The 27521-nt window shown below is 38.0% G+C and overlaps 1 long non-coding RNA gene across 1 annotated transcript; it reads right to left on the bottom strand.

Moving 5' to 3' along the window:
• Positions 1-299: 299 nt before the first annotated feature.
• On the bottom strand, positions 300-22858 carry LOC125280787. Its single transcript, XR_007187755.1, has 3 exons — positions 22723-22858; positions 19637-19855; positions 300-1164 (listed from the first exon to the last, which is right to left on the bottom strand). It is a non-coding gene; the product is annotated as an uncharacterized LOC125280787 (long non-coding RNA).
• Positions 22859-27521: the final 4663 nt, after the last annotated feature.

A 27521-nucleotide genomic window follows, 5' to 3' on the forward strand; every position in this document is an offset into this window, starting at 1 on the left:
ATCAGCCGCCTGAGTTAGCCAGTGCAGTTTCTCAAGAGGAGCTGCACGAGCGCTGATGACGACACAGCTGTTTCATGATTGGCTGGATTCACCGCATGACAACGATCACGTGTGTTTCGTGTTTATTTTCACGGCTTCAGTTCCACTAATGCTCAAAAATCTGTGTTTTTATAACCGTTAAAGCTCTTTTCATGTAGTTGCAATGTTATATTGTGTCATGTTTATCAAAATAAAACTGATAAAAAAAACATAGACCCCACTACATTGGAATTTAAATAATATATGCTTATGTTGAACTTTATTCTTGTAAAAACAGATGCTGTAAGCAGGACATAAAGCATTGAATGAAAATGTCTCTGAAACATTGGTGTGTTAGTAAAATATTGCATTTATATAACTTCAGCTGTGATAAAGTATGCAAACGCAACACAAGCGTCACTATGAGAAGCAGAAAGTGTCCGACTTCACGTCTCCGTTTTCAGCTCCTCCCCGCCTGCACGCGGCTACTCTCGCCGATCGGTTACATCCAGCCGCAGTCAATGTCGAACACACCTATAGACTCTTATCTCCCTATAATAATACAATCTCTGGCTATACACACAAGACTAATGACCAAACAAGGTACACCTGTGCACTATCAAACATGAACCAGTGAGAACAAGACACGTAGACAAGAGAACCAATCAGAAGAAGACACATAAACAGGGGAAGCACATGACAGGATCACTTGAGGAGAATAGGGAAGCACATGACAAACAGGAAACATGGCCATGAGTAATTTTCAAAATAAAAGACTTGACATTACAAATGTCCTTATTCCCACTTTTGATTAATGCATCATTGCTGAAAACAAGTATTATTATTATTATTATAAAAAAAAAAAAAAAAAACTTCAATCATCTGCACTTGTGCTATGATTTATAGACCATGTGATATGAGTTTTCTTGTGATTTCAGATAAAACAAGAATGGATGAGTCTATCGCAGCATCCTATTAGCAAAAAATACCTTGAAGCTGTTGATTTCTCGTTTTCTATGAATGGTGTCGGTTCATAAGTCTTTGAGCTCATGCACAGATTTTTCCCCACCCTCCATCCTTCTTTTCGAGACTTTTGCTGGCAGCTATAAGACATCTGAATGAGCAAGGTCTGGCTTCTTACAAGCTCTGTGGGGCAGAACATTTCAGAAAAAAAAACATCATTTCAAGATGAATACATAAAGTACACCTATCTTCAAACATTCATATTGACCAGTCAGACAGTTTCTTTCTTTTTTTTTTTTTTTTTTTTTTTTTTTTTTTTTTTGAGGAAAATTAAAGGGAAATAAATTACAGTATTCAGAAGTACAATGCCTTGTGCTTTTCTTATTTGTCTCTAGCTGCTTAATTAGTGTAGGCCCTGTTTATAATAATTGTGCAGAAGCCAAAACAAATGAAATTATACTGTCTGATACACTCAAAATTAAAAACAGAACACCCAGAGCAAGTTTCACTTAGTATTACCTCCTGATGTATCACCACTAACCACAGGCAGAGTATTCATATCTAAACTTAAAGGGATAGTTCACCCAAAAATGAAAATTTGATGTTTATCTGCTTACCCCCAGCGCATCCAAGATGTAGGTGACTTTGTTTCTTCAGTAGAACACAAATGATGATTTTTAACTCCAACCGTTGCTGTCTGTCAGCTGAATAATGGGAGTGAATGGGAACTTGGATCAATAAGAGTCGAAAACCTAGCATAGACAAATCCAAATTAAACCGTGACGTGACGACACATTGATGTCCTAAGACACAAAACGATCGGTTTGTGCGAGAAACCGAACAGTATATATATAATTTTTTTACCTCTAATACACCACTATGTCCAACTGCGTTCAGCACTCGCTTAGTGAGGTCTGATCGCGCTCTGACAACGGCAGTGATGTCACTCTCATTGATGTATAAGCACGCGACATCACTGCCGTTATCAGAGCGCAATCAGACCTCACTAACCGGATATGGAGGGCAGTTGGACATGGTGTTTTAGAGGTAAAAAATGATATAAATACTGTTTGGTTTCTCGCACAAACCGATCGTTTTGTGTCTAGGACATCAATGTGTCGTCACGAGCCGCAGGGTTTAATTTGGATTTGTCTATGCAAGGTTTTTCGACTCTTAGTAAGCAGATAAATATAACATTTTCATTTTTGGGTGAACTATCCCTTTAAATCCTGTCACTATTTTAAAACATTGTATATTTGCTTTTTTCCCCCTTTTGCACTGGCTCTTAAAACCCTCTGGTGCTCCTCAGTCACTTTTGACAGCAATCGCTTGGCCCTGCTCTGCTCCATACTGCGGTAACTTTAATAATCTCATCCATGAACATGATTTCTGCCCAAGTCCCGTCGGATTCTTTTCTCCTGGCTAAGAGGTGAAGAAGACATCTCCCATGATTCCACACTCAATCTTGCCGTCGTCAAGCTACACCTGAATAGGCGACCTCTAGTGGCGAAAAATTACATATTGTTTCTTTAAAGGGTGAAACTCTAAAACAAGGGTGTCCAATCCCGCCTTACTAGACATACTACTATAGAAACGTCTGGGCAGGTTTGTTGCTAGTTGGAGCTAAACTCTGCAGGACAGTGGCCCTCCAGGACCGAGTTCGGAAACCCCTGCACTAAAACATCAAGAGTGCAAAACACACTCACTCACACATACACACGAATATGAACAAAAAAGATATACACTCTAGGTGTTCAGTTACTTTGCTGTCTTCTCATTCTGTCTTCTCATTCTACATTGTAGAGTTCTGAGAGAAAGTTCTGCATAAGGATCCAATCCTGAAAAAAAGCCATATTAAAATGTGCTAATCTGATGTTTCTGTAAACAATCACGACAATCAGTCTTACATCAGCTATGAACAAGAGTCAATAAACCTCTGAGTTTGATTTGCAGTTGTGATTCTTGTGTAAATACATGTACGCCTCTTTGCAGCTGGTCGTGACCCAAAAATTGCACATCTGGGCTGGATGAATAATAATGAAAAACTAAATGCAAATAATAAAGTGCAAACATATAATTGTTTATAGTTAGGATTTTATCAATATAAATAGTGAATATAAAAAGCACAATCAAGCCTTAATTAAATAAAATGCTTCTTGTATCTTTTATTGTTGATATCAAGGTCCATGGCTCTGTTATCACTTGGTAAAATCTAGCCAAATCAGACTGATGCGAACATAAACTGGTTGCATGACATGCCCTTATCCTTGAAAACCAACAAAAATAAAAAAAATACAACTCATTAAATTGAATACAGGCTCACTTGCAACAAGAATAAACGTGTTTGTGAGGAGATTTTAAATTCAAAAGACATTTTGAAACCACTAAAACTATAAATTTCACTTCTTCTGTTGTTAATGGTTTTACAAAATATAAATTAAGCTTATATTGTTGGGCCTATGCATTTCTTTATAATGTTAATAAATGTCAAAGTTTGTAAAACAAAAAAAGAAAAAACACTGGTGTATATGGTATATTTCCCAGCACAAAAGTATCTCTCACTCTAGAAATCACCTCTGGATTTACCCACAAACAAGTATTCTGCAGATTTCTGTATTCTGACAATGTGTGCAAAGTAACTTTACACTCATCTCTCCGAATCTTCTTACATTCACTCAATCAAAGCTATACTCCGTGCAGTTGAGGAGGGTACAAAGAGAACTTCAAACTTGAAAATCCAACAACAGCACCAACAAAAAAAGCAATTTCCCAATTTGTTTTATTTATGTGACACATGCTTTCCGGCAGGGAACTTATCTGCAGGCGTCAGGAGGCCCGTGTGTGGAGGAGCACCTAATCCCAAACAGAACGCCTCTGCTAATCTTAAATGGGATGGAAATCCTGGAGATCCTGAATAACTCAACATGGGCCACTCGTGTAACTCTGGACGAAGCGGAAAACAATCATTTGACAAATGTGATAACACCAACAATAGCGATTTGGCAGTTGAAACTGTGAAATTTGCCTGTTGCAGAGTCACAAAAATTAATCTAATTCTTAAGTTCCAATCCAATAAGCTTGGATCTAATTAAATGTGGATTTATGATGCCACTTTAATTAGTTCATATTATATTTTGAACAATGCCATCTTTAATTTTGGTAACTGCCATCAGATTTGAATAGGTTTTTAGATTTTCCATGATTATCTTATAATGAGTTCTGCATTGATGTCTTCATATGGCCTTATGACATTTCCTCTTTGGTTTTAATGCCACTCTGTGGTGTCCATCTGACAATAATTTGTCTTCAGACCAAATCTATTAGCACTACATCTACAGGAGAGGAATAATAAGTAGAAGGCAAAAATAGAGGATGGAAACTTAATCTATTTAAGTCATGTTTTCACTATGAAAAGTAGTATTTTTATAGCAAAAATATTGAGCAGTACAACCTTTGTCATAATAATATAATAAGAAATGTTTCTTGAGCACCAAATCAGCATATTAGAATGATTTCTGAAAGATCATGTGACACTGAAGACTGGAGTAATGATGCTGAAAATTCAGCTTTGCCATCAAAGGAATATATTTTTAAATATATTAAGATGGACAAATGGTTATTTTAAATTGTAATAATATTTCACAATATTACTTTTTATGTTGTATTTGTGATCTAATAAATGCAGTCTTGATGATAACGAGAGACTTCTTTCAAAATCATTTAAAAAATCTTACAGGCCCCAAATTTTTGACTTTTTTTTTTTTATAGTTCTGTCATGACAACTCTCAGAGTGTTTGGCATGGTAATGGATATGACAATGTAGATATGTTTGGTCTTGGCGGAATAGATCTGCTACGCTGCTGCTGCTGTTGATTATTGCTGCTGCTGCAGAGCAAGTACGGGACTTGCTACTACCAATACATACACAACACGTTGCTGTGAGCAAGTGAGACATGCTGCTGCTGTACAATATAGCGTACATGAATAGCCGATCTATACAGGTGGAGCTGGGGAAGGTGGAGGGTTTCTGAAGCATGCTGCGCTGTTAAGCAAATGTTAACTCATGTATTTAAAGATTAAGCACACAAGCTCATTGGCTACTAATACGGCAGGAACCAATCATCTGTGACCTATGGATAATGATGTGATTATTAGCAGGTTGAGTTAAAGGACCTATTAAGCCTGCCCATTAGAGTTTCATGCCAGAACTTTGTATATGTATATTCTATAGACTTTTGTAGTAAAAAGTCCAATACAGCTCCAACAACAAATTGTAGGCTTTTATTGCTCACTTCTATAGCAAATTCCTCTTTTCCAAAACAATAAAACTCTGAAATACACCAGGCAATTTGCACATCTCCAGGAAAACCATCTTTTTTCACACTTCTAAACCAATTTGAGCTGTGCTTCCAGATTAACACACTTGAAGAACAAGCGAGACAGACAGATAGTGGATGTTTTATCTTTTACAGGATTAGTTCACCCTAAAATGAAAATCATTTACTCAGCATCATGTTGTTCCAGATCTATATGGCTTACTACTTATAGTTATATAACTACATATATAGTCCAAACAGGAAGTGGACTCCACAAAATTGAACCATAGCACAGTTCATAGACTGCCTGAGGAACAAAGAAGAGGAGAAGACATTGAAGTGTCAAATGAGGCCAAAAGGAGGTAGGGTGGACTGGCAGGACAGGGAGTGAGGATATAAGGTGAGGTTTAAATGAGAGATCAAAAGCTAGTTCTCTGTCTGGCTGTGCTGACTGTGACAAAGACAAATCAGACTTATGAAAAGAAAAAAAGAAAAAAGGCCAGGAAGTTCTGCTTCAGACAATTTCAGAGGGTAAAATTGTCTTTAAGGCCCTTCCTAAACATGTTTCCAGGTTCAACACAAGCTAAGCTCAATTGACAGCACATTATGACAGAAAATAGGCATAATTAAAAATGGTCTCCTACTTAAAGGAAAACCAATTTGGTTAGAGTAAGACACTTGCAATAAAAGAAGCTTCCAGACTCTTTCTACGAGTCACATAGTTACACCCGTAGGTGGCGACAAGGTCTGTATGAGTCAATAAATCATTCATCTGATTCAATAACAGATTTTATAACGGTTGTTATTCTGAAATGAGACAGCCTTGATGACGTGTGGCCGACAAACACGACCCAGCCTTCAAAGACAGCTTTCAAGTGAGTCATTGAATCACTTATTTGATTCGATCAAAAACACTGATTAATTTCGAATCAAAACAAGCGACTGTGTTTATATGTTCTTTGTTCAAAATTCATTCAGGATCAGGTCCATCTCTGTGTGTTGCTAAGAGATGCTCAATGGTTAATTCTGCCGTGGATTTGTTTGAACTATTTTCATTGGCGGGATAAATATAGATAAAGTTAGTCAATAAAATTTAAGTTACTCAATATTTTAATCTTTTTTTTTTATTGAACTGTTGTTTAAAAGCAATAAAACCATAATCATGGAGAAGTAAGATATGAGGATATGATCTAGATGGTAAATGATCATCTGTTGATGTTGTAGACTATACAGTATTTAAATTCTTGCTTTATTTTCTCCTTTTAAGTAAAAAGGTTTTTTGTGCGCTTGTTTGATACCAAAGAAGGCATATGTTGCAGGTGGCACCATCCAAATGTTTCTCTGAACCTCAGCCAATCTCAGTCAGATGAGCTGCTACATTGGATATTCTCCTTAAACAACATTCTTTCCTGACAAATCTGCAGGACTTTCATCAAAGGTACGATCAGGTCTCAAAACTTCCCTGCTTCCAGGGGGGAAAAAAAGGGGAGGGGGGGGAAGCATAAGTGAGGCAGACACTGAGATAATCTAAAGTGCAGGTAATCACAGAGCTGCTTTGATCATTCCTCAAATGTTGTAGAATAGGAGATGTAACTCACTGCCGAGGACACTGTTCTGATGTGGAGACTTCGTTTCAGCTTCATTTTTCTGAGGTCAGTTTCATAAGTTGGTGCCTTTCTTTAAATGGAGAGATGTATATTCTCTGAATACAGTTTTAAATAGCCACCAGTAGCGAATGATGACATTTGTAGCTATATGGTGAAGCATCTACCACCACAATATACTACCACAAACTGTAGACCCTTAAATATCACAATGTTAGTGTATTTCGACTTGGCAGAATAGATCTGTTATGATATTGCTGCCACTATCTATTATTGCTGTGGTATATATACTGAATGTTCAATATTTTTTAATCATCTGAAACTTGTGGACTTATATAATTATCTTCAAGCACACAATATCAGCTAATCAGATGGTGTAAATGCCCAATAATTAATAACAATAAACAGTAATTAAAGTGCTTACATCCTGCACAAACCTACTTAGGTTTGTAACAATTTTACAATGCCAGCCTATGGTCTTCATTGGCTGCCTGCAAACAATGTCTACTTTGACCTTCAAACACTGTAGTTGTCTCTGAGGCCTGGAAGACTTTGGTTTGTATGGTCAAGACCTTGAGAAGACGCTGTATACTGCACTGTGAAAGTAAATCCACTTTGCATGGACTTCCAAAGGATGAAGACTTAGGGTCAAATTGATAAGGTAAAACTAACACCATCACAAAGGTGTAAAGTACTTGAGTAAATGTAATTAGTTACTGTACTTAAGTATCTTTTTGGCTACTTTGTAGTTGCACTGAGTATCAAAGATATTGGCAACTTTTACTCTCTACTCGACTACATTTATGAGCAAGTAAATGTACTTTTTACATCACAAAGGTTGTACCTACATTTGTGATAAGTAATGCAATTACAAATTACATTTTTCATGGCAGCTAACTTTTTCTGTAGCAGTTTATTTCTGCTATAAAGAAGCGATATCGCCATCTAAGTGCATTGAAGGTACTATATCTTGTGCATTTTGCCTTTACTCAACCAAAACTTGTCAACAAGATGTTTTATTTATTAGATAAGGAAATGACTGCAGCTGGTGATGAGGCTCAAACCAGCACATACAGTAGACTTTGACTATTTAATTTTACTTTACATTGTTTTATTTATACGCTATATTGACAAGACCGTTTTGAAGGATATTGGTTTACTTATGGCCTTTCTGTGCACTTGAGCTCAACTGAGACTTGAGAGTTTGTAGACATTTAAAAGGTTGTTGTGTCGACCTTGATTTATTGCAGCATTGAGGTGTTCAGTTTTATTTTGATTTTAGAAAATAAACTTGATTTCTCATCTTTCAAATCACTTGTTTCTTATTTTCACTGGTATGTCTCTCAGGAATAGTGCATCTCTGAGCCTACATTCAGCATGAGTAAAATACTTAAGTACTGTTAAAATCAGATACTTTAAGACTTTTACTCAAGTTGTATTGGAATTGGTTACTTGTAACTTCTAGTGGAGTCATTTTCGATATAAGGTATCACTACTTTTACTCAAGTATGGTTTTCAGGTACTGATCTCAGATACTGTTCTTATTACTCTGTATATAAGTGCTGAGGAAGCCTCCAGAGCTGAAATTCAGGTATTGGCGTTTCATTTCTGACACATGCTGTAGGTAGTAGACCAATCACAACAGACTGAGCCGTCTGACCAATTGGAGCAGAGTAGACATTGTGAGAAAAGAGGTGATGCTGCAGTATATATTATGAGTAAAAGAAAGTGTTTTTTGACCTTGGATGCATGTAAACCTATTGTAGGAAACCTTCAAAACTAAATTAGGAACCTTTATAGCATAATAGGGGTACTTTACAAGATGTAATAAAAGTATCAGGTGTCCCCAGAATGTGTCTGTGAAGTTTCAGCTTAAAATACCACATGGATTTTTTATTATACAATGTATTATACAATCTATTTTTGGGTGTGAGAAAAAAATGCACTGATTTGGTATGTGTACCTTTAAATGCAAATGAGCTCGTCCTCCCCGCCCCCAAGATCACGATTCCAATACATTGAAGCTGCATCCGAAATCGCATACTAAGTATGTACTACATTTGAATTTAAATTTACCTCATGACCATTGAAAAAGTAGATTCTGTATAGTACAAATGCGTGTCGTATGAATGAGATCCGGACATACTACATCTGCCATTGTGTTACTGTCACATGACCACCAGCATCAGTTATGTTCCTTCAACTCCATTCATGAATCCTCTCCTGTGGCCTCATGGGATAGTAGTGTCCATCGTATGTGCACTTCAGAATCTTGCCGGAAGTAGTAAGACATCTAGGTACTTTTTGCATACTGTTTTTCGAATACTATGAATTTGGACATACTACAGTCTGTTCGCATAATTTTTTTCCCCATACTATATAGTAGAGAAGTATTTGATTTCGGATGCAGTGTGAGGCATAAATAACACAAGAGTAGCTAACACAACAAATATAACTCTCAAAATGGATCATTACAAACTGTTTGTGATGCAGCATATCAGTAGGTATGGCATGCATTCTGTGAATGTTTGCTAACATTCGATTCTAAATGAGTTTGATAGCATGCTGCACCGCTAACTGCTTTACGTGGCTAACGTAACAGCTACACACTGCTGGAGAGACTCAGTAATAAGAATGGAGATGCGTTTGAGTTATACAGAAAGCATTTTTGGGTTAAAAATGAAAATAACGACATGTGTCTGGTCCCCGTGAAAACAGTAAGAAACAATGGTAACTTTAGCCACATTTAACAGTACATTAGCAACATGTTAACAAAACACATTTACAAACATCTATGAAATTAGATCATGAACAGTTGGTATCGATCAATCTTTGAGAATCAACTTCTGTGCAAATCCTGTGTTTTACTGACCCTTGTATGCAAAGCAGTCTGGTGTAAAATGACTTGCACATACTGGTATGTGAACTTATCTGGACACATTCCCTTCATAAATAAAATTACACCACTGCGTCCTTAGTGGCTTAGATGCCAGGTGTTTATTGGAGACTCGTACTATTATAGCCGTTAAAAGATCAGTGATAATGTTTACATAGCTGAGACATATCACAAGCTCAGGAACGGTTGTTCTTAAATGCTGTCCTGCAGAGTTTTGCTCCGTCACAACTCACCTTCCTTCACGTAGCTTTAGTAATCCTGAAGACATTCAAGTGTGTTTAATCAAGGTTGTACCTTAACTGTGCAGGACATTTGCACTCCAGGACTAGTGTTACTGGTACACCTTTGTTGCTTGCTTAAACAAAATGGCTGCGCCGGGGGTTGAAACATACAGATTTAGGAGGCGGTAATTTTTCGTGGGCTCGTTTTTTCACATGCATGCAGAGAAAGGCTTACCAAAAGCCTTTGGTTGTACTTTTTCACGTTTTCTAGGATTGCTAGGATGTGCTAGGATTATAGCACTTAAACATGGAAAAAGTCAGATTTTCATGATATGTCCCCTTTAATTTAAATACTTACAGCACTGCTCTATTTCAGTGCATTAACACCTTGTAAAACTAGATAGTAGGTTGGTTAGTGATGGTGAGTGGTTAGTCAGTTAGATACAGGCTACTGCACGCAAAAGTGGCATAATGGTTTAGTAAACTCTCCCTTCGATTGGTCACTGATCAAAGTACCCTAGTTAATTCTACACCATTTATTATGTGTGTGTGAAAGAATGACCTTTCAGTATCTCATGAGCTTGGACACAGTTTAAATGCTTCTCTCCCCCCTAGGTTCCCCCCTGTTTGACTGTCTCTACACACATAAACCAGCAGCAGAGGGCACCAGTGATCTTCTAAAGCACTGTCCACTGGCACAAAACCTGCTGGCTCTAACACAGCAAATATCATCTTGTATTTGTGTGTGTGCATGGGTGTTTGTCTTTGTATAAATCTGATGTTTAGATTTCTGTGCGATTTGTTCTCGCAGCGTTTGCACAGATCATGTTTATGGGTGCACCTGTGACAAATGCATGTGTAGCAGTATTTGAGTACACGTGTTTACATAAATGTATGTGGGTGTTTCTTCAACTTTTATGTCCCAGAGGTTGATTTTCCACCATTTTTCTCCACCACAACGGATTGTTCAACTAAATGTTTTTCTTTTTAAAAGGAATCCCTTGTTTGACAAAGAAACAGAGGTCAAAAGAAACTTAAAAAAGTTAAATAAAATAAATAAATAAATAAAAAACACTTGTCAACCAAGCATTTTTATTGCACATTAAGCTATAATTTTGTCCAATTATGCAAAAAGCTTGAAAATATTATTAGATTTTGTTTGGGGGGATATATAGTTATGAAATTATCCTTAGAAAGACAGAGTCTGCCATTTTATTCCGAACATGTTTAAAATGCCATTTCCATCACAGAATGCTATTAAATGCAATACACAGTTTTATTTGGTGGAAATGTTCATGACTTTCAGAAATAACAGAATTATCCTGTGATGCATGTATGTTTACTGTTGGACACTGTTAGTGGATAGATTAAACTAGTGAGAGTGTAAAAGTGGCCATAGTTGAAGAAACACCCATTACACACTACGTACATAGCAACAATTGTGGTGAAAGTTGTTATCTTGCTGTGCTCATTCCTATCACATGTTGTGAGCTGTCTGGGGGTCTACAGCAAACCTCCTAGAGCTCCATTAGTCTGGCCACCAACCCTCTGGAAAATTTCGTATCTCTGCATCTCCCATTTCCCTTCTCCACAGGGGTTTTCGCTCCTTATCTCAATGAAATACATTAAAAGGAAGATTAATGTGGGAGACCTTTTAGAAGACTCAAGAACTTGTAGGAGGGCAAGTCCTGGGAACCCTACCAGAGGAGCAGCTGATGCTAAAAGCATAAAGACACTTACTATAAATTCCTTGGTTTTCTTGTATGTGAGATCACAAGGTTGTAACATGTAAACTTTAATAGGCCCCAGTGCTGTATGAATTATTCAGAATTGAGTGCTTTCCTCTTTATGAAAGAATTAACTGTGTCTAATACTGAATGTACATGGCCATAATGCAATAAACAAGACAGGACAAGCCCCACATAATAGATAAATAGTCATTTGCAAGGCTTCATGCATACTGGAGCCGCAAAAAGGAAGATAAACTCTCACCTTCACTTGACATTTGAAGTTTATGTGACAATTTATTAACAATTAGAAGTCATGCATTATGAAATCTTATTGTATGAGATCAAATGTCTATAAAACACAAAGAGTTTCCAGTGTTCCTATCCTGTCATTATTGCCTAGAAATAAAAACTGTGATAATACAGTACGCTTTAACACTCTTAAACGTTCCAAAAGGATTTTTTCATGCAACGATGCCATAGATGAACCATTTTTGATTCCCTAAAGAAACTTTCAGTGAACAGTTCTTAAAAGAACCATTTTTTTTCTTAGTGTTAATAATCTAAAGAACCTTTTTCCACTATAAAAAATCTTTTGTGCAGTAGAAAGGTTCTATGGATGTTAAAGTGTTAGTTCACCCAAAAAAGAAAATTCTGTCATTAATTACTTACCCTCATGTTGTTCCACACTCGTAAGACCTCCGTTCATCTTCGGAACACAGATGAAGATATTTTTTATAAAATCCGATGATTCAGTGAGGCCTCCATTGACAGCAAGATAATTAACACTTTCAAATGCCCAGAAAGGTACTACAGACATATTTAAAACAGTTCATGTGACTACAGTGGTTCAACCTTAATATTATGAAGCAACGAGAATAGATTTTGTGCGCCAAAATAAACTAAATAACGACTTTATTTAACAATATCTAGTGATGGGCAATTTCAAAACACTGCTTTATGAAGCTTCGAAGCTTTGCGAATCTTTTGTTTTGAATCAGTGGATTGGAGCGTGTATCAAACTGCCAAAGTCACATTATTTCAGTAAACGAGGCTTTGTTACGTCATAAGTGTTTCGAAACATTTCGAAATTTCAATGGTTCACGTGACTGGCAGTTTGATACACGCTCCGAACCACTGATTTGAAACAAAAGATTCGTAAAGCTTCGAAGCTTCACGATCCACACATCTCTTGGAGGGAAGGTGAAATCACACAGTGGTGCTCAGCCTGTCACGATCACGGTCTCATTCACAGGTCACCAATACCTGTCAGCACCATCACTCTAACCAAAGAATAACCTGAGATTCCCGGACTTCCCCATGAATATGCTGATCTTTCTGAGGTTTTCAGCAAGATAAAGGCTTCACAACTACCTCCTCATTGTTCCCGTGACTGTTCCATCAAGCTACTTCCCGACAGCACCCCACCAAGAGGAAGAACATTCCCTTTGTCTCAACCTAAGTCAGAATCCATGAAGAAATACATCAAGGAGGAGCTAGCAAAAGGCTTCATCCGACCCTCTACCTCACCAGCTTGAGCCAGCTTCTTATTTGTGAAGATGAAAGATGGCAGTCTCAGGCCATGTATCGACTATCGGGGTCTCAACGACATCACTTAGATACCCACTTCCTTTAGTACCTGCTGCCCTCAAACAGCTCCGTCAGGCCAAATATTTTACCAAGCTCGATCTACGCTCCGCATATAATTTGATTTGTATCAGGGAGGGAGATGAGTGGAAGACTGCATTCTCTACATCAACTGGGCACTATGAATACTCTGTTATGCCGTTCGGCCTGGACAACAGTCTGTCAGTCTTCCAATCCTTCGTAAACGACATCTTCAGAGACATGCTGGATCATTGGGTAGTGGTGTATATTGAAGACATACTCATCTACTCTAACTCTCTCGACGAACACAGCCATCATGTACGCTCTGTTCTTCAATGTTTAATTCTACACCAACTATATGCCAAGGCAGATAAATGCGAATTCCATCAGACCAAAACATAATTTCTGGGGTACGTCATCAGTCAAGAGGGAGTGGCTATGGATGATAAGAAGGTGAGGGCAATGGTGGACTGGCCACAGCCATGCACTGTCAAGGAATTTCAGCGCTTCCTGGGCTTTGTGAATTTCTATCGACGGTTCATTAAGAACTTCAGTTCCGTTGCTGCTCCACTAACGTCCATTACCCGACGAAACGCATTACTCCTCACCTGACTTAACATCAACCCTATCAAGAGATCATGTGATCAAGGGAATGATCACACCAGCATAGAGGAAAACCTGCTTGTCTCACCAGTCCAATGGGACTCTTAACTGAGATTGATCTCTCAAACACCCAGGACCCTCCTCCCCCTGAATGTCCTCCACAACTCAAGTTTGTTCCAGAACAGCACAGAGACGAACTGCATTAGGTTCATGACATTCCCAGTCTGGGCATCCTGGTATCACCACTACCCTTCACCTCCTCAGAAATTGGTTTTGGTGGTCTACTATGTCAGATGACACAGTAACTTTCATAAATAATTGCACAGCATGCAATACATCCAAGTCTTCACGCCAGTTACCAGCTGGTTTGCTTCAGCCACTACCAGTGCCTCAGCGCCCATGGTCCCATATTGCTATAGACTTTGTTACGCATTTACCCAGCTCATTAGGTAACACCACCATTCTAACAGTTGTTAACAGTTCTAACAGTTGTAGACCGATTTTCCAAATCCTGCCGTCTCATTCCCATACCAAAGCTTCCTTCGGCCTTCGAAACTGCTGAGACCTTGTGCAACTATGTGTTCCGGTTCTATGGCCTACCCGAGGACATTGTATCTGATAGGGGTCCACAATTCACCTCTCGAGTCTGGGCAGCTTTCTTTAGACTTCTCAATGTGAACGTCAGCCTCACCTCTGGCTATCATCCCCAGTCCAATGGACAGACAGAATGACTGAACCAAGAACTCACCCGCTTTCTCAGAACTTACTGCCAGAGCAACCAAACTGACTGGAGCAAATATTTGATGTGGGAAGAGTATGCTCAGAATTCCCTCCAAAAGCCCACCACTGGTCTAACACCGTTCAAATGCGTACTGGGCTTTCAACCACCCATCTCCCCCTGGTCAGGAGAACCATCAGAGCTCCCCGCAGTCACGGAATTGTTACGGTGCAGTGAGGAGACCTGGAATCGTGCACATACTCATCTACAATGAGCTGTAAGAAGGCAAGAACAACAGGCCAACCATCACCATTGCCCAGGTCCAGAGTACACACCAGGTCAATGGGTATGGCTATCCACCAGAGACATCTGCCTCAGACTTCCCTGCAAGAAACTTAGTCCTAGGTATGTGGGTCAATTCAAAATTCTCAGACAAATTACGCCAGTTTCATTCCGTTAAGCGTTACCTGCTAACTATTGTATTTTTCCCACTTTTCATATATTGCTATTGAAACCTGCTGGTGGTCCGAGAGAGGGTTGGGAGACTGAAGGAGCCGAGGTCCCACTGCCCCCGCCCATTCTGGTTGAGGACGAAGAGGTGTATCAGGTCAAAGAACTACTCGACTCTCAACGCCTGGGTGATGTACTCCAATATCTGGTCGACTAGGAGGGGTACGGTCCGAAGGAACGGTCCTGGGTCAATGCAAGGGATACTCTCGACCCCACACTCACAGATGAGTTTCACAGGACACACCCGGGAAAGCCGGCCCCTCGACCACGGGGGGCTCTGTTACAAATGAGTCTCCCACACCAGATCTCTCACACCACCAGAGGGAGCCATTTCTGAGCGTTTACTACCTTTCTGCCTGCCTGTGTATTGACTGTTTATCTGGATTCTGATTTCTACTGCCTGCCTCGACCCCTCGCCTGTTTATCGTTTGTGTTTTGCTTGCTGCCTGCCCTGACTCTCTGCCTGATTCCTGGATTTGTTCACTGTTGTTTTCTGCACTGCCTGTACTACTGTTGTCTAATAAACTGCAGATGGATCAATACCCTTCTGACTCATCATAATCATGTTATGGCCAACAATGCATTTCAACATACAATTTTTCCATCTAAATAAATTGAAAACAAACACCAAAAATTAAAATCAATAGCTTTAAAGCATTATAATGAATATTTTGAGATTTTCTAAAGATTACAATTACCAGTATTGATAATATATTCTTTGTGTTTTTTTAATATGAACTTTAAGTGAACAATAGATGATGGCAAAGGTAATCTAAATATAAACATATTTGAAATGAGCATGTATAATTAAATAAAATTATTTAAAATTAAATAAATTCCAGATTTAATTAACTTTTAAAGATCTTTTTCAGCCAGAACAATGAGAAGTATGAAAAAGTAACATTCAGTGCCATGTTAGAAATCACAAAGGATAAACAAATTACAAAAATAGAAAAAAATCAGTGTGACTGCATTAATACAATGAATGGTAAACAGATTAATAGCTCTGTCAAACAGGTATTGATTAGATGTTTGCTTCTCAATTGATTTTGGTCATAGCTCAGCAAAGAGGGGGGAAAAAAACAACAGTCTTTTACCACCAGACCACTGAAAGAAACTTTCACCCTCTGTCTTTCTCTTTTCTCTATCCTGTTGCACAGTGGTAGAGTAATTGACCATCGGAAAACCTTGGCTCTCAGAGTCAGAGGATAATATATCAGTCAATAACCCAGAAGAAACCATTAAACCTGGAGAATGTTAGCCAATCTCAGGGAAGAAAAACAAAGTTCAAGCCTCTGTAATCTTCTCTTTAAAATGATCAATAAATCAAATTAAAGTTTGGGGTGTGTGAGGAGGCTAAATAAATCCTTGTAACCACCTGCAGCTTTAGAGCCATCAAAAACCCAGACGTTCGGAACGTTGACGCATGTGTGTTCGCAGACGCATCCTCGCATACATTTGTACACCAGAAGTTCTGTATTACATCTATTGCAGAATTACCCTTCATAATTCATAACTGCACATTCCCAACTTCATTAATATGATATCGGAGCAAACGTTGACAAATAGCTCCCCTGATTTAACGCAGGTGTAGAAACAGGTGCCCTGTCTGGGACTGGCTGAGCTGACCACCAAACATTTCCCCTTCTGCTTCCACAAGGTGTCCCATCATAAATTACTCATGACATCATATCCTGCGCACATGATGGTTCCATGCAAGCAAAGTAGCTTTCCTTGTTAACACTGAAGCAATGGGCTCTGAATTTTTCAGTGGCCTTGAATTATTCAAAAAAAGAAGAGTAATTGAACAAATTCAAAGAAGGAACGCGTCTGCCAAAGAGGGAGTAGTGAGTCACATCTTGCAACTTTTTATATGTTTTTCTATGGCAAAGTGGAGGTCGTAGGTCAGAGCAGACGGCTGGTGGTGCATTGTGGGAGCTGTGGTATAACCACTGTATGAATGTTTGAGGTTTAGAGGGCACGGCGTCTAACCATAAACATAATTATCTTGTTATCTACTCCCCATCCGTGCATATCGCCATTACACACAAGCAGACACACTTGTTTCAGTGATTTTGTGTGGGGTGTAATGGAGTTTTCTCATTAGGAGAAGTTGTGGGAGTATTTTTGGTGTATAATGATATGAAGAGGAAGGTCATTTTTCCTCCAGCAGACTGAAACGTCAGGCACCAGTATTCAGTCAGTCAGCTTTCTGATGAAATTAACGCCGCTCTTCACCCATCTTCTCCCTCTAAGCAGATTACGGCACTTCAGGGACATTATTTCGACTGTTTATCACTTCACACACCAATTGAAATGAAGTGGAATCTATGGCAGAGAGAATCTTTGAAGAAATCAAGCTGTAGTTTGCGTGGTGTTATTAGGATGCCATCTTTAGGTGGACATTTGGCTATATGGACAACTAAAGTCAATATAAGAAGAAATAAAACAACACTTTTGCCAGGTTTAAGGTTTAAACGATTTCAGGGTTTAATCCCACAAAATATTAATAAAAAAATAATATAATTATTCAATTATATCAATAATTATAATTATTCAGAAATATTTTTACAAAATTATTTTTAAAAAGTATAAATATTTATATTTAACAAAAATCTATATCAGTGGATGTCCTGTATATGCAGGAGCAGGGATGAATTTTTATACATTTATTTATTTTGTGATATCTCTGGAGCGGAGAGCTGTGCAGGAGAGAACATTGCTTCTGTACAACAGGATCTGCCACTGATGATAACATCAGTGAACACAAAATATCCAGTAGTGAGAAAAAAAAATCCAGTAGGCATCGCCACTCATTAAATCATGCTAATGAAAAGAAAACTCCTGCTTTGTATTAGATACATCCCTGCCGCTAGTTATTTTTCCTCATTTTCAACAGAAGAAAGGACTTCATAAAGTGTTGAGGACAAAATTGTCCATGGCAAAAAGTGGTAGCACATGTTCCCAGTGTCATTTATGCTTATGCTTGAAAATATTTACCAAAGCTGAAACACACAATTCTACTGCAAGTATTAAGCCTTTAAATTATATTCTACTAGCCAATTCTATATCGAAATAGAAGAGTAACTGAAGTAAATGAACAAATAAACAGTGTTGGGGGTAAAACATTACAAGTAACTTGAGTTACGTAATTAGATTACTTTTTCAATTAATTACTTTTTCACATTTATTGACTGACAGCTCTCCTATCCCCATGTTAAGAGAAATAAAGTGCTGAGGTGTTGTGTGCGCTTTGTAAACATGATGGTTATTGTAGTTCTAGACTAAATGTGAACACGCATTTACTCATCTCACTTACAATGATCTAATTCAACCATACTAAAAAGCAAAAATTACTTTAGATTAGATTTAGAAATAAGAGTGTTGAACTTCCTTCTCCTGTATCCTATTCTTCTTTAATCCAGAATGGCAGCACAGCTGAAATGTTTGTTTGAGCGCCCTCTACTTTACGGGCGTAAATATGCATTTCCTTCAGCTTTAGGTTTATTCATTTCACTTTTGGTGTTAAAGGGCCTTGACATTTGCCAAAAAATATAACTTTTTTTTGTTGTTATTAAAAACAAACAAGCAAGTCCAGGTAAGAAAAAGTAACGTGAAAGTAATGTAACACATTACTTTTTATGAAAAGTAACTAATTAATGCAATTAGTTACTTTTTTAGGAAGTAACACAATACTGTAATGCATTATCTTTAAAAGTAACTTACCCCAACACTGCTAATAAATATGCAACATGACAACATAATGTAAAAGCTAATGTAAGTTAATACTGCCTGCACATGCTATCGAAATGATCATAAATACGAGTTTCCTAGTTGGAAACTGGATGTGAGCGCCCTCTCAGAGTTCATTTTGATACCCGATTTTCTGAGTTGGGAGTGCCATAAACTTTAAACATGGCAAATGGGAGAACGATTGCTGTTGTAATTGGTATTCTTTATTAGTTTTTTCCACAACAGCTACACTGCCTTGTCTTGTTGTTCAAGTGGTCCATATTTATTTATTTATTTATTTATTTTTAAAATCTCGGTAAGGGGAGGATTCAGTGTAAAATAGCATCAGACATGTTTACTGCAGCTGCTGTTTTCAGCACACATGAGGAGAGATCCATTATCACACATTTTTAAGAGTCTGACAGCTTAATGGCATTTTTGGATGGTATGAAAGACAGGAGGCTGAAGCCCCCCTAAATAGAGTGTAGCAAAGCCTATAGTATGTAGGCACTCTTACTCATGTAAACAATAAATATCTGTGGCCCTATATAAAGCACTTCCTGAGGTGGCAATATTTTACAATCCTGCAGAAAAAACTGGGCATAGATATCTATAAATCACTTCTAGCGTGAGCTATTCTGGTTCAAAAGAGCACCATAAAGCCAGCCAAAACGTACCCCCGTCATGAAAGAATGATGGAAATAATGATCTTTCTCTTACCAAAAATGATCATTCAGTGATCCCAACTGAACTTTGTAGTTGACAGAATCCTTATTGGTTCTGAAGTTCTTATTCAGCCTCTGTAGCTCAACCATGGTTGCATATTCTCTCTCTCTTTCTCACTGCTCAGTGCACTGCGGGGTGTTTGTATGGTCTCGAAGATTAGAGGTGACAGCGGTTCCCATGTGGCCTCTCTGGGAATGCTGTCAAACAGCCGCACTATACACACATGCAAAAAATACACACATACGCTATAAAATGGGCTATAACTTCATTTCAACTGTTGCTTTTTAGTGTTTGATTGAAAGCACAGCATTTGACAAAGTCTTATAACCTTTTAAACCCTTCTTCTGAGCCACTGTATGCCAACACACAGACGAGAATACATATGAAGTAGAGTGTGTTTTACTAATAGCTCCACAGTGGGTTCTCCTTTCATGCCATTTGTAAGGTAGTTTTTTCTCCCCATCTGTCACCAGCGCAATCTCATGTCTGATCTGACAGTGGATTGGGTGTTTAATATGACTGACAACTCTATTCTCAACAGAACACGTCCTACTGTAAACCACAGGGATAAATTCAAATGACATTCATAGGACCCAAGAGGCTCAGCGTTCACACATTCTCAACCTGTATGGACGCAACCACCAGGCAGGCTTGTATTTGTTTGCTTTCCAGTGTTATTTTAGTATTTTATTTCTATATTTTCAGTTTAATTTACAGTTTCAGTTTAATTTATAGTAATTTTGTCATGTGCTTTTGAATTATTATTTTTTTTTTAAATATTATTTTTTAGTTCAGTTCAGTTTTATATGGAGACCCTAAAGGGACATGCAAGATTTGCGAGAGAACTCAAAAGGATTGATTTTTTTCCCCTTTCCATCTCATTTTTTTTCCATCACCATGTCCCTTTAAGGGCTCCATAGTTTTAGTTTTCATTTATTTCCAGTCAGTAATTTTAGTGGTTCAACATAAGCTTATTTCTATATTTTTGTTTAGTTTGTTTTTCATCTAATATTGATATTTTATTTCAGCTTTATTTCAATTAACAAAAATTTTAGTTAATGATAATAACCTTTTTGCTTTTTTTTTAACGGCTATGGTTTAGTGGTTAGAGTTGGTTCAGTCTCCACAAGAAGCAAGCCACGTGGCATTGTCATAGTGCCCTTGAGAATAGCACTAAACCCAGGTTGCTTCAGGGAGAGTGTCCCTTTAAAATGCATATGGGTTTGTTTTATGGCAACACTGGCTACATTTATCTATTGCCTAATTTTCAGATTTTCAGTTAAATTTGCTATGTTATTTACATTATCAGCCACGGGTTTGAACGGACAACTTCCTAAATTAATTAAATGTGTGAAGTACCCTACCCTGGCATGTTCATCAGAAGTAAACAAACAAATGGATGCAATTTTAGTGAAACAGTGCAGGCTGTCTTCAAATTGCATGTTAAAATAAATAAAAATCTGATTCATTTTGACCTGACATTTCAAAAAAATCAGCTCAGCCCAAATCGGAAGTGAAAATGTCACCTTTGTCATCCAAAGAAAAGATCAGAGAAAATATAAGTTGTTGTGTAAAACAACAAAAACAATAAGTATATAAATTAATTTAGTAATTAATTTAACATTGGACAAATAAAGTTATCATTTATCAAATTTGACATCTTTGCTGTTTTCCTTCTTTTTAATCACAATTATTATATTAGGCTGTGTGTCCACCAAAACGTTCTCATCTCATCATCCAAAACTAGTGCCAGAGCAAGTATGTTACATTTTTATATTCAGAAACAAACTATTTGCAAAATCAGATACTAGTAATAGTTCCGTGGATATTCCGTATAATAGTACATATAGCTCTAAAGCGCCTGAAGCAAGGCATTTTCACCTGGCCAAAAACACTTTGGTGGACACAAGGCCTTAGACTAGACAAGACAAGCCATCTGCACAGATCTTCAGTGAAGACCTCAACAACTAGAAAAGAACTCAACACAGATCACTATGGCCAGCTATGAATGTGTCATACCAGGGCCAGCCAAGACTGAAACAAAGAAGCAGGATCATTGTGCTTACGGCCATTGATAAACAGCATTTGAAAATTTCACTTTATGAAGTTTTTTAACATTAATATGAGTTCCCCTAGTCTGCACATGGTCCCCCCGTGGCTAGAAAAGGCGATGGGTGTAAACCGAGCCCTGGGTAAATTGAGAAAATGAAAGCTCAGATGGACTCATCTGGAATCTTCCCTATATGTCGTCATACGGGGAAAGGTTACCTCCCCTTTCTCTGCTTTGCCCGCCCATGAGAAAATGAGCTACCACCGTGAGATTCGAGCACAATATATATATTTTTTTTCCTCGAGAGACATGAAGGCTTGTAAACGAGCGAAGCATGGCAGTTGCTCAGTGTTTGGATGTACAAATGAACACTTTAGTATTTTTTTAGTTCCTTCATCCGAGGCAATGAAGAAACAGTGGGTTAATTTTATTTTCTCTGGTAATGCGCCGATAAAACTTCCTATAATTTTGTATGTCTGCACCACACATTTCACCGAGGACGTTTCCTCAACGTGGGCCAATACTGCCCAGTTACTGTCGCTAATGTAAAGGTAGACAGCATCAAGTATGTGTGTCAATACACACACTGTAACACGAGTGTTGTACATTTCTTTGTTGTTTGGATAACCGTTCTGCTGTTGGCGCACGCGATATCCATATTTCCAGATTGCAGAGCTTGATGTAATTGTAATAAGGTTGTAAAAACTTTTAAGATTTATGAAATATAACATATGTAAACAAATAAATGATGTTGACATGGTAGTACATTTTCCACAACGGCACCTATCCGAAAAGGTATTTGTAATAATGGCAGAGGTCTGACTAATTTAGTTGCGCTGGTTAGTGTATATAGCTGATAATTATATATATATATATATATATATATATATATATATATATATATATATAGCAAATCAGAGCAACATGAAGAGCCAACTATGTAGGCTAGCATTAGCTACATGATAATAACTGTAACAGCATACATAAACCAACTAAAGTATCATATCCAGACACAATGTTTTAAACTAACCATTCAGAGACGTCCTGCTGTAGCCGCTGAGTTGCAACTTCTTCATCCGGTGCTTCTCTATCCGGATCACATTCTGGGTCAAACGGAAAAGCTTGAACGACTGCTTGTCTACGAGCCATTGCGATACATCCACTGTCAACATTTAGCGTGTGTTACCTTGGCCGCAAGCTGGTTAAGGCCACACCCACCCTCCACCTTGCCCCGCCTCTCGCCTCGTCATTAGCATTTAAAGCTACAGACCCAGAAACGGCACGTCCTGAGGAAAGCTCATTGTGGGACTGGCTTGTAGTGGCTAAAATTCTGCACCAAGTCTGAATTTCGGGAAAGAGACTAAAGATACAGTACTAGGGACCACTTAGGTCTATCTGACTTGTGATGCTCCCAAGCTTTTTTCTTTTTTTCTCAATTTCTTTCACCTGATGGACTTTGGGCTCCTTGCCAGCATCACCTTTGGCTTGTTTAGCTGGGATTTTAAAGACACTTGGGGCCAGATTTACTAACAGATTTCCTTCCATGTGGACTAAACTGCTCGATTCATATGGATTAGTTTTACGATCTCTTTATGAACTTTTTGAAACGTCAAAGTGTAAGTTACAAAGGCAGTCTATGGAAGGAAATCTGACAGCATTCTGTCATCAAAAAGAGCTTCATTTGTGTTCTGAAGATGAACGAAGGTCTTACGGGTGTGGAACGACATGAGGGTGAGTAATTAATGACAGAATTTTCATTTTGGGGTGAACTAACCCTTTAAATCTGCAGTGGTACAGCGTCCACGTGGTACAAGTCGTAGCTCTCAGAAAATTAAGAGTTTACATGTTGTCATTACAAGTTATACAAGCACTTTTTACAGTTCAGAATCGTTACGTTAATTGGGGTCCATTATATAAACTTTTGATCTCTGTGTCACATGTGAAGGAAAAAAAACATCAGATTTGGACTGTGGTTTGAATGTAGCCAAAGAATCTGTTGTATTCGCTAATGTGAATTGTATTTAAAATACTGCAGCAAACCTTCAGTCCCACATCTCTCTCCCTTTCCAGAAACTATTCTCCAGGCGGGACGGAAGGGCCACTCATTCAAACGCCACATGTTGTTTTATGTGGTATATGACAGTTGTCGGGGGAGTGCTGTGTGCTGGATTTAGAATATATCTCATACCCAGGGTTGTGGATAATAGCTTACAAGGGAGGCGTATGATTGGTAACGGGCGTTAATGAATTCCCGTGTAACATCTGCCGAGATGCACTCCACATGCTGGCTATTAAAGGGAGGTGATGGAAAGCACTCTTTCGGCAGACATTAATTGCTGCCTCCACCAGATGCCAATTCTCCCTCCTGGTAGGTAGAGTTTTGATAGACAGAGTGGATTGCTCTTGTCTGACATAAAAAGAAAAATATTTGAGAGATGATGCAAGCACCCAGTCTTGTCTCCTTTGGCCTTCATCTCATGAACTAGATTTTTCATAAACCTGGAATGCTTGGAAAGGGCTCCACCCCATGATTCAGTTTCCCAGGGTTCCCTGGTGTTCTGTAATTAGTCTATTTAACATTGTTTGTCTAAACAGAGTGCTACATTGATAATTTTCACAGCGTTGCGCTGGTGTTTGTTTGAACCTGACAGCAGAGGAGAATGGCGGGCTCATGTAAAGCTGCTGTGGGGGCGTTTATGAGTCATGCTGTCGGTGAAACTGCAAAACAGTGATGGGCGAAGCTCATTAGTGACCTTGGATACAGCAAAATCTGAATCACAGCCATTCCAGAACATCCTCGTTCCTTTCACATATTGATTGTGTCACAGACGCCCTTGATTGGGTCTCTAAGTCCTTGGACTTAATTTCTTTCGATCTCATTCAGTCTTGAAGGAATACTTTTCATGGTTGTGTTGTGGACTGAATTATCGGCTTAACCTGGAACAATGATATGAATTAGTCTGCTGTACAATTCACTTAGCAGATCACAGAGGTTCAAACCACATGCACTTAGCATGTGTTTTACAGCTTCACTAATCATTCTGAGCCATTTCTACATTAGCTAACACATAAACTACAGACATAACATGATGAAGAGTCTATGCATTAATGCTTCTAGATTTTGACGTAAGAGTATATCACATGGTACAGTTAAATTGGTATAAATTAGTTATTTGTTGCGTTGTGATGTAAAGAGCTCATCTTTTTACATTTGTTGATTGCCACTTTTCTTAACGTTTGTGTGTCAAGTGTTGAGGCCTACAGTATGTTCAACCACTTAAAACTATATCCTGGATACCTATGTTTGTATGACTGTTTCTTTACAAAGATATCACAGTTCACGTAACATATTAAGTTTCCTATAAGACTATATACATATATGGTTATCAAAACAATTTGTGTTATGAAATGAAAATCTGCTGTATATGAAGTATAATGTTGTCTTGACAAATTAATTGGCTGAATGAAGCATTTTGCATTTAGTGAACAAACAAATTCTCATACAATTATTAAGACAATAGTTGAGCGAACTTAAAAATCTGAATGCATCAAATTGCCTTGGATTTACTTGGATTTTGGAAGTTCTTATTATATATCATATAAATTATTCTTGTTTTTTTTTTTTTTTTTTTTAGAGTGCAATACCCGCATTTAATGCTTGAATTCTTGCAAAGGAGTTAAAACACAAGAATGGAGGGTCTTAAAAATTTTCAATAATTCAGTAAATATTTTTATGAGATGTATTTGTAGTGTGAACTGATATTTATACACTACCAAAGGTTTGGGGTTGGTAGGATTTTCTTAATGTTTTTTAAAGAAGTGTCCTATAAATGAGAGGCTGCATTTACTTGATCAAAAATACAGAAAAACAGTAATATTGTGAAACATTATTATAACAATTAAAAAACTATTTTTATAAAAGTAAATTATTCCTGTGATGGAAAAGCTGAATTTTCCTTCAGATGATCCTTCAGAAATCATTCTAATATATAATTTGGTGCTCTATAATGCATTTTTTCAGGATTCTTTGATGAATATAAAAGTTAAAACAAACAGCATTTATTTTTTTTTTTACATGTTTTCGTAAAAGTTTATGCTGTCACTTTTGATCAATGCATCCATGCTTGAGTATGAAGAACACACACTCAAGTAACTAGATAAGACAGCTTGGGGTTTGGGTGTGTGCAGTGTACGTTGTAGAACAAAACATCAAAGCATCATCAAGTTATGTTTCCCAGGCTTTATTTTACTCATAAATTGAAAACAAAATAGGAAAATCTCGAAGGAACCAGTGGCAAATTAGACTTCCGGGTTCTGACGTCATACCTGCACCACTCTATTGAAAGAACAGAAAAGCCTGAAGTACCAAATATGATTAATAAATAAACACACACACGCACACACACACACACGCACACACACACACACACACACACACACACACACACACACACACACACACACACACACACACACACACACACAATAAATTAGGAAATCTTACATTTGGCACATTGCAAGATGAGCCAAAATAGATTGTGACCCCAAAATTAGTAGAAATTTCCCTTAAAAAACCTTAAAAAATTCTTTGTATTATTCATGCACTGCCTTCAACACTTGTTGGAATGCCACGTTTTTGCCTCCCTGAGATTTCCTGGCATCCCCAGCATGTCATTTCTTTGACAACTACCATTCTGCAGCCAATTTACACACCTGCTGCGTGAATGACAGTAAATCAATACAGGCAGTGTCACATTTTGGCTGCAAGCTTACTGTCCAGTCATGAAACTGGGCATGTGTGAAAATCCCCATGCATGCTGTGAGTTTGGATGTGTTTCAGTTCTACAGTTGGCGATTTCAGTGTGTGCGTTATGTGTGTTATGCTGTTTGAATAAGTGTGAGGTTAAGACCAGCGCAAGAGAGAAAGGCATTATTTGTTGTCAAAATATTAAGAGCTCACAGATATAGAAAGCTCAAAGATTTAACTGGCATTGCTGATTTATGTTTTACAAAAGGATAAGAATATTGATGTTTAAAGATTAAATTTTAATCATGCATAAAGTAACTGAGCTATTATTTCTTCTTTGCCAGCTGTTAACTGTTCCTTTAAACATAAAAGGGGTCACATCATTAAAAAAAAAAAATCAAACCTTCTTTTATATTATTTTTTTTTAATTGAAAGGGTTTGTTGAACAATGTTAAATTAAAAAATAACAAGTGTAGTAGCAATAAAAAGGCCTTTAATTCTAAAGGTGCCAAAAAGAGGGTGAAAATATGAATAAAGTAAAACAAAATCAACTAGTCTTTTGGTACAAAAAAAATTAACAGTCTATTAACACTGTGTTCAACGTGGTAAATTCTTACTGATATGCAATTGCATTATGTGCTGATAGCGTGTTATTCCATCATCGTGATGGACTGATCTTAGAGAGAACTTCAACTTTAAAAAATAAAACATTCCTCCCTCCAGGCAAAATTCTGCCTCTACCCACAACCTCTCCTCCAGTGTAATCTCCCGAGCACCATAAGAGTGCAATCTGTGATGACCACGCGCTGCTCCGGCCCCCTCATGCGGCACTAACACACATAGGAGAGGCCATAAATGCTCCTCCATTCCACTCTCAGAGCTCCAGCACAGACGTCAGGGGACAATATGATTAACCCCCCATGCCACGGTTCACCAATGCCCGCTGGGCAGAGTTGAGAGCTCTGCTGAAGAAGGGACATCCCTAGAGGTAAACTCAGAAACTTCCACCCCCGTGCACACATGCCTACACACTATATAGGATCAACTGCCAGTCACTGCACATTCTGCAGTGGTCAGCATGC

This window comes from Megalobrama amblycephala, linkage group LG13 (assembly GCF_018812025.1).
Source record: "Megalobrama amblycephala isolate DHTTF-2021 linkage group LG13, ASM1881202v1, whole genome shotgun sequence".
NCBI classification, from domain to species: domain Eukaryota; kingdom Metazoa; phylum Chordata; class Actinopteri; order Cypriniformes; family Xenocyprididae; genus Megalobrama; species Megalobrama amblycephala.